Below are 8,952 nucleotides of genomic sequence, written 5' to 3' on the forward strand. Positions count from 1 at the left end.
CTGCTTCTGTTAAGTCCATACCATTTCTGCCCTTTATCGAGCCCATCTTTGCATGAAATGTTCCCTTGGTGTCTCTGATTTTCTTAAAGAGATCTGTAGTCTTTCCCGTTCTGTTGTTTTCCTCTCTCTCTTTGCATTGATCATTGAGGAAGGCTTTCTTAACTCTCCTTGCTATTTTTGGAACTCTGCATTCAGATGCTTATATCTTTCCTTTTCTCCTTTGCTTTTCACTTCTCTTCTTTCCACAGCTATTTGCAAGGCCTCCCCAGACAGCCACTTTGCTTTTTCGCATTTCTTTTTCTTTAGGATGGTCTTGATCCCTGTCTCCTGTACAATGTCATGAACTTCTCTCCATAGTTCATCAGGCACTCTGTCTAGCAGATCTAGGCCCTTAAATCTATTTCTCACTTCCACTGTATAATCATAAGGGATTTGATTTAGGTCATACCTGAATGGTCTAGTGGTTTTCCCTACTTTCTTCAATTTGAGTCTGAATTTGGCAATAAGGAGTTCATGATCTTCTGCCATTAATGTTATATTATACCTGCATTATCACATATCTACCTAACCATCTGTCTATACATTCATCAATCCATTTAAAACTTTAATGCATTTCAAATTAAAATGCAGACTTCTCTACTGCTGCTGCTGCTAAGTCGCTTCAGTCGTGTTCAACTCTGTGCGACCCCATAGACAGCAGCCCACCAGGCTCCCCCGTCCCTGGGGTTCTCCAGGCAAGAACACTAGAGTGGGTTGCTATTTTCTTCTCCAATGCATGAAAGTGAAAAGTGAAAGTGAAGTCGCTCAGACCTCTCTACACTTCCTTCTAAATATCTCAGCATGTGAATAATACTAGCTAGAGTTCAGTAATTGTTTTTAGTAGTTTTAATTTTGTTTCAGGTAGAATTTATATACAATCAAATGCACAAATCTTGAATATTCAGCTGCTGAGTTTTGATAAATGTGAACACTTGTGTACCCAATCCTCTACCAAGATAGAACATAGTCATCACCCTAGAAAGTTTCTTAATGCTTCTTCCCAGCCAATGTAAACTTCCTCACCCATAAGCAAACATTCTTCTGAATTTTTCCCTCCATAGGTTAGTTTTGCCTGTTCTCAAATTTCATATAAATTGAGTCATACAGTATCATTTATGTAAGACTTTTTACTCAGCAAAACTTTTGAGATTTATCTATGTTGTTAATCATACTAGTATTTGTATTGCTTTCCTAGGGTGACCATTTAAAAAGTACCAAAAATTGACTGGCTTAAGACAAGGGAAATTTATTATGTCTAAATTTTGGAGACTAGAATTCTGAAATCAAGGCACTGGCAGAGCCATGCTCTCTTTGATGGCTCTGGGACAGAGCCCTTCCTTGCTTCTTCTGGCTTTTGACGTTTGCCAGTCGCCCCTGGCATTCTGGACGTGTAGATGCATCACTCCAGCCACATGAATGACTTTTCCCAGGATGCCTTTGTATCATCTTTCCTCTCTGTGTCTGTCTCCCTCTCCTCCTGCTCAAAACCATGCTTCAGTTTTAGCAGTGGACAACCGGTATCCATTCATTTTTACTTTTACTTTTTCAACTTAGCATAAGATGCTAATGGAGGGGGCTACTCTAGCTCAACATTCAGGAAACTAAGATCATGGCATCTGGTCCCGTCACTTCATGGCAAATAGATGGGGAAACAGTGGAAACAGTGGCTGACTTTATTTTTCTGGGCTCCAAAATCACTGCAGATGGTGATTGCAGCAATGAAATTAAAAGACGCTTACTCCTTGGAAGGAAAGTTATAACCAACCTAGACAGCATATTAAAAAACAGAGACATTACTTTGCCAACAAAGGTCCGTCTAGTCAAGGCTATGGTTTTTCCAGTGGTCATGTATGGATGTGAGAGTTGGACTATAAAGAAAGCTGAGCCGAAGAATTGATGCTTTTGAACTGTGGTGTTGGAGAAGACTCTTGAGAGTCCCTTGGACTGCAAGGAGATCCAACCAGTCTATCCTAAAGGAGATCAGTCCTGGGTGTTCATTGGAAGGACTAATGTTGAAGCTGAAACTCCAGTACTTTGGCCACCTGATGTGAAGAGCTGACTCATTTGAAAAGACCCTGATGCTGGGAAAGATTGAGGGCAGCAGAAGAGGACGACAGAGGATGAGATGGTTGGATGGCATCACCAACTCAACGGACATGGATTTGGGTGGACTCCGGGAGATGGTGATGGACAGTGAGGCCTGGCATGCTGTGGTTCATGGGGTCGCAAAGAGTCGGACATGACTGAGTAACTGAACTGAACTGACTCTGTAGTACTGGGGCAGCTCCATCACTATGCTAAGTTGATATGCTTGCTGCCCCTGGGACATGGAGTCTTGTGACGCACCAAGTCATGAAGACAACTGTCCAGTGACAGCTGGGGCTGGGAGAGGTGGGGCTGGCCCCTCTAGGAGAACTGGCTGTTGGAGATACAGCCTGTCCTTGGGACACCCCGTGAGACAGCTTTGACGGCACATTCCAGCTGGCCTGGCTGTTGAGAAGTGTCCTCTGGTTGGCCCAGGAAGGCCCAAAGCTGTTCTTCTAGACTCCTGCCTTGACCAGTCTTGCCTTCTGGGGTGCCCCGCCTGTGGATGGCCTGTTAGCTTGTTCAAAATATCCCAGCGGCATCATGGGTGGCATGCCCAGGTTGGAGGCAATGGGGCCTATTCATGGAGGCCATGCAGCTGAGGCAGGCACTGATCATGCTGATCTGGTTATGGGCCTGGAAATACATGTTTGAGGGCTCGCCCTGGCTGCTCTGATCACTGATGTTGTTGTTTAGTTGCTGAGTCATGTCCAACTCTTTTGTGATCCCATGGACTGTAGCCCACCATGCTCCTCTGTCCATGGGATTTCCTGGGCAAGAATATTGGAGTGGGTTGCCATTTCCATCTCTAGGGGATCTTCCCGACCCAGGGATCAAATCCTCATCTTCTGCACTGGCATGTAGATTCTTTGCCATTGAGCCACCTGGGAAGCCCCTGATCACAGACAGATCCTGGGAAAATGGCTTTCCAGGGTCATACATGGCTGTTGTCATGAAGCGGGCTCTAGGGGGTTGATGGCCCTGCTGCACTGCAAAAGGTGCTCCTACAGATTGTTCAGCACCCATCTCTCTCCCCAGTAGGTGGTCATAGCTCAGAAGGTGGCTGCAGAGTGGTTGCCTGGATGGAGCCCTTCAGTTGTCCATACTGTGCTGGGCCACATTAAATACGGGGGTTGTTTACAAACCTAATCCTTTGGTGCTCATTTGCCCACATAAAGGAGATAATAAAGATGTTGTCAAGCAACTGAAATACATCCACACTGGCAGTCTCCACCTCCTGGTAGGGCCTGGTGTGCAGGGAGCCACTGAGCTGCATGCATTACGTTGGTAGGACATGATGATGGTGATCTGGTTCACCTCAACATCTGTTTTCTCTCCTATGTTTGCAGCTTCCGGCCTGTTCGATAAGAGGTGCCTGACCTGATGGTCTTCTCCTGGTCCTGGGTCATACAGAACATCTTCACATGACCTGCTCTGGTCTGACAAGTCTTTGCAGCAGATGTTGGACAGGAAGGTGCTGCGTGCAGGGTTCATCTGATCCTGGATCTGGAGGCAGATGAGGCAAATGGGACGGCTGCCCAGCACCACCAGGTGCTCAGAGAGGGATGGGGACAGCCCAGCCTTGGCTGCCTTCTTGCATATCACCACGAGGCCCAGCTGGCAGTGGTCACCCGCAGGGATCAGCTGCTTGGCTCTGAGGACACAGGGACCATGCACTCCAGGGCTCAGTGGCCTGGATGCCCATGAAACTCTTGGCAGGTCTCAGTCATCCACATGTGCAGCTGATGGCATGTGTTTATGAGCACCAGTTTGTGCTTCAGGGCTCAGTACCACTGCTTCTGGTCTGCAGATGACAGCTCCTGGGTCTAGTGCTTTAGCATCTGGAGCTCCGGCATGCTACCTATGTTCCTGATCTGGTTGTACAGGGCTAGGACGTGCAGTGGGGAGTTGATGACCCTTGCAGAGAGCTGGATGACTTTGAGCCAGGTCAGTGACTCTTCTTGGTCTATGGCTTTGTTAGCTGGAGCACAGACTAGCACAGGCCCACTGAGCCAGATGGTAGATGATGGTGGCTGAGCTCACATCTTCCCTGTACCTAGTGGACCCTGGATCTGGCTCAGCAGTCTCTGCAGCACCATCTTCAGAAAGTCAGCCAGAGAGTGGTGGAGGTTATGGAACTCTGGTGCTGTGAAGTCCTTGGGCCACTGGTGCTTTCTGATCATACCTAGCAGCTTATGGGAGATGTAATCTGCCATGGAGATCTCCTCCACAACAGATGTTTTCAAACACTCTGCATCCTCTCTAACGAGGTTTACTTCCACATGAAACTCACCTGGAAGTTATGAGTTACCTCCACAGTGTGCCCACAACTGCTATGTGGCTCAGCAGTGATCTCACTGACATAATTATCAGAGGCCTTGATGATGTGGCTGACCCTTTTCCCCCAGGCACCAGGTCCTTTGTACCACAGGTAAATCTTGTTCCCCGGCATGAGCTGAATGTTTCCTAACCAAATTATTACTAAAGTCCGATTATCACAGTCATCTCAGGCAAAGTTAAGTAGGCAGTTCTCTTCCTGCTAAGGCCCAGGTCCCGCCTGACAGTGATGTGATCCTGAGTCTGAAACACTTTCAGTTTCTTAGAGGAGTTGGCCTCCAGCTTGGATATGTTCTGGTACTGGTAGGAATGCTCCTACCTCCAGAGATATGCTGGGGACCCTCCTCTGCCCCTGTCTTCTCCAGGACCTCCAAGGTGGTAGAAGGATTTTCCTGCTAGAGCTCCTTCAGTTGGCTCATCTACTCTGTGGTGATCTGCCAGCCCAAGCAGTTCCTGCTCAGAAAGGATTGTGACCAGCCAAGACAGGAAGCAGTGGTCCTGGACCGCAGGCTGCCACTGTGAACTCTCTGGGCTGTGAACTCTTGAGGCTGCTCCCAAATGGTACAGGGCTGACTGCATAGCAGCCCCACAACCCAGGTGGATTTGCTAAGAATGAAGCCAAGGAAGAAGGCCTGACCACTGCCATGGTCATAACACTCCAGAACCATCTCTTCCAGGACCCATTCTTGTGCAGAGTTACCTCTTTGCATTTTGCCCTCTGAAGTGACTTACAATATGGCTGCCAGTAGCATTTGCATGACTTATTGAACCACTCTTGCTGGTAGCACAGTAAGCCATGCAAGCAGGATCGGGTACTCCCCAGTAACTGCAGGCATGTATGAGACATCCTTCCTCTAGCAAATATCACCTTCATTGTCTTTGAAGTTCAACTCAGCCAGTTGGCTGGTCTTGCCAACGCTCCCGTCCTCACCTCAGGACGCTCCCGTCCTCGCCTCAGGACGCTCCCGTCCTCGCCTCAGGACGCTCCCTGCTCAGCCCACCTGTAAGTCCACCTTTCCAACCGCAGCTTCCACGGGACGGGGCCCCTAGTGCTGCCACCTTGGAAGGCGCATCTATGTCTGGCCGGGGAGAGTGAATTCGCTGCATTTGAACTTGAGCGCTGAGGTGTTGAAGCCCAGGAGCTGGGCCTTCTGCGCATCAAAGGAAGTGCGCATGTGCAAGATGGGCGGCACTGCATCCAAGTTCACGGCGACCTAAGCAAAGCGAGGATCTGGTAGCCTCGCCGCTGGGTAGGCCGCTGTGTGGGTGCTGGCGCCCTTCAGTTCAGTTCAGTTCAGTCACTCAGTCGTCCAGCTGGACCTAAATCACCGCCACTCCGTGAGCCAAGTGCCCAGAGCTTCCTTTGCTGCCCTCAGAGCCACCCGCAGCTCCCGAAGACTGCAGGAACACCGTGGGCAACACCTGTTGTAAGTGCATGGCTTTAGTTTTATCTGTTCTGTGGAAGAATATGAGGCAGTTGTCGAATATCCATTGCATTCTTGATTTCTGATATTATTTTTTAGTTTTAGAACCTCCATTTTATTTTTTGATATAAATTCTAGTTTTCTGGTTGGTTTCTCCATCTTGTCATCTGTTTTTCACAGCCATTAAAAAAATCTTTTTCTGAAAACCAATAGCCGGATCACCTCTGCATCTGTGTCTATTACCTTTTTTTCCCTCCATTATTTTTTATTTGTATACCTGGTAAAGTTTTCATTGAATTACTAAAACTGTGTGTAAAAATTATAGGGATTCTTGAAGTGTTATCTTTCTCTAAAGGGGATTACAGTCGGCTTCTGGCAGGCAATTAGAGTCGGCATGGATTACTTTAATTCAAACAGACTAAGCTGATTCACAGCTGGGTTCAAGTCTGTAAGGCTGGTCTATTTCTGGCTTAACCTCAACCTAGGCTGTAGCCCTTTTGGTGTCCAATTGAATACTCAGGGTTTTTATCAAGACACCATCCTTTTGGTGGTTCTTTAATCTCATTTAAAAAATCTCCCTCAAACCAAGAAACTGACAAAAATCCCGCATAGTTTCTCAAACTCATAGCAGCTACTTTTTGCTCTGCTTGTGTGTTTCTCAGCCTATACTAATTACAAATTGGCAAGTGCCTCAAGAGGAAAAGAGACTCAGACTATTGGTTGGGCTCAGTTCTTTGAACTCTTCTCTTTATAATCCTGGCCTCTTAGATTCTGGCTGTCGTGAACTCTGATTTTAATCATTTTAGGTTCATGAGATTGCTGAAGTTTCTAAAAAGACTCTTGACTATTTAAAACACAAACAGTAGTAATGGGTATGGGGTTTATAGAATATGCTGAATTAAAACATATGGCTAATATGTAAGGAATTGAGTAGGCATTAAATGAAATTATACTGTTATATAGTTCTTGTATTGTTCTTTAATATCATATGAATTGAGACTGTGGTAAATTAAGTGTGTGTATTGCTGTCTATAGGGTAACCATTGCAACACATTCACACGGAGACACACACCAAGTATTGCTAAAAATGTCAATAAAATAGATAAAATGGAGTAATAAAAATTATAATCACAAAAGGCAGCAGAAATAAATGAACAATAGAACACATAACATACAGGACAAATAGAAAGCAGATACCAAAATAGTAGAATTAAACTGATCTGAACAAAACCATAATTCCATTCAATGTAAATGAACTAAACTCTCCATTAGAAAGAAGGAAGCTATAAGAGTGGATAAAAAGCAAGATCCATCTACATGTTGTTTACCAGATGTGTTTTATAGTATCTAAAAACAAGTTCAATTTGAGTGGAAAAAGATATAAATTGTGATACAGAAATTCCATTTCTAGGTATTAAGCCAAGAGAAATGATAAAAATATGTCCACGAAATGTGTATAAAAATATTCATAGCAGGCTTTATGCATAATAGCCAAAATTTGGAAACAATCCACAAGGCCCATCAATACAAAAGTGGGTAAAGAAATTTTAGTATATTTATACAATGGAACACTACTTAACAATTTTTAAAAATGGACTTTTGATTGATGAAACAACATGGATAAATCTTAAAAGTAGTATCTGAATGAATTAATCTGGATGAAAAAGAGAACTTATATATGACTTCATTTTACATGCGTTCCAAGAACAGGCAAATTTATACTGTGTTAGTGGAAGTAAGAAACGTTACCTCTAGGGAAAAGCAGACTAACTGGAAAGGGAGAATAAAGGAAATTTTGGGGTTGATGGAATTATTCTATGTATTTATTTGGGTGGTTGTTACAATTACTGAAATCATTGAATTGTACTATTAAGATATATGCATTTTATTTTTTGTGACAACAAAAAGTCTGAATTGGAACATCACAAAAACAAATTTGGTCTAAGACATTGTTTTGTTTCTTAATAACAAAGATAATAGATAGTACATACAACTTGTAAAAAAAATAAGGAAAATGGTGTTTCTAAAAGTAGATCTGGGTTTTTTTGCCATCTTATTTTAGTTGATCAGTTAGTAATGTGTAACCAAATATGAAATTGAAGCCATTGAAAAATGCAGTAGATCAGAGAATTCCTTCTTCCATTGATATGATGGTTCCTATAGATGTCTCGATTTTAGGTTTAGTGCATTCTCATAATATGTGTCCAAAGTATTGAATAAACAGAGGAAGGAAAGGGTTTGGGCTTAAAGAGTAGATTATGCCTTGAGCTGTACACTAAAACTAAATTAACTATTAAATAAGTCATCTACTCCATTATTTAAATACCATATACAATTGTTTTGTAAATTAGAGCCTTCTAGGCTGCAGTCCATGGGGTCGCTAAGAGTCGGACACGACTGAGTGACTTTACTTTCACCTTTCACTTTCATGCACTGGAGAAGGAAATGGGAACCCACTCCAGTGTTCTTGCCTGGAGAATCCCAGGGACGGGGGAGCCTGGTGGGCTGCCGTCTGTGGGGTCGCGCAGAGTCGGACATGACTGAAGTGACTTAGCAGTAGCAGCAGCAGTCAAAAAGAATTTAAGACAATATTATAAATATGTTAAAAGATTTAAGGTAAAGATGGATATAGTGTGTGAACAGATAGAGGTTCATAGTAGAGAAATGGAAACTAACAAAAGGTCAAGTGGAAATTGAGAAGTAAGATGAAGTGAGGTCATAATAGATTGGACAGTGAGAAAAGATCAGTGATCTTGCATGTAAGTCAGTAGAAATAAACTAAACAAAAGCCCAGAGTGAAAAAATAAAAATAAAAATAAAAAGTGCTCTATTGACTTCTTGGTATTGGGACAACATGGGTATTGAACATACAGGGAACTGCAATCATGTGAAGGGAGAAAAATTGCATTAGAGAAAAATATTTGGAGGAAAACTGGTGAAACCTTTTCTCTGTTAAAAAAAATGATGAAAGCTTAATTACTTATTGAACATATAAGTTCTGTGTGACTCACAAGGTAAACTTTTCTTACCCAACAAACTAATATGCCATTTGAACTGCTTTTGCTAT

General features: G+C 43.7%; 1 pseudogene; it reads right to left on the minus strand.

Annotated features, from left to right (window-relative positions):
* Nucleotides 1-3,244: 3,244 nt before the first annotated feature.
* LOC138441563 (regulator of nonsense transcripts 1 pseudogene) lies at nt 3,245-5,636 on the minus strand (annotated as a pseudogene).
* Nucleotides 5,637-8,952: the final 3,316 nt, after the last annotated feature.

The sequence above is a fragment of the Ovis canadensis genome, chromosome 5, assembly GCF_042477335.2.
Source record: "Ovis canadensis isolate MfBH-ARS-UI-01 breed Bighorn chromosome 5, ARS-UI_OviCan_v2, whole genome shotgun sequence".
Lineage (NCBI taxonomy): Eukaryota > Metazoa > Chordata > Mammalia > Artiodactyla > Bovidae > Ovis > Ovis canadensis.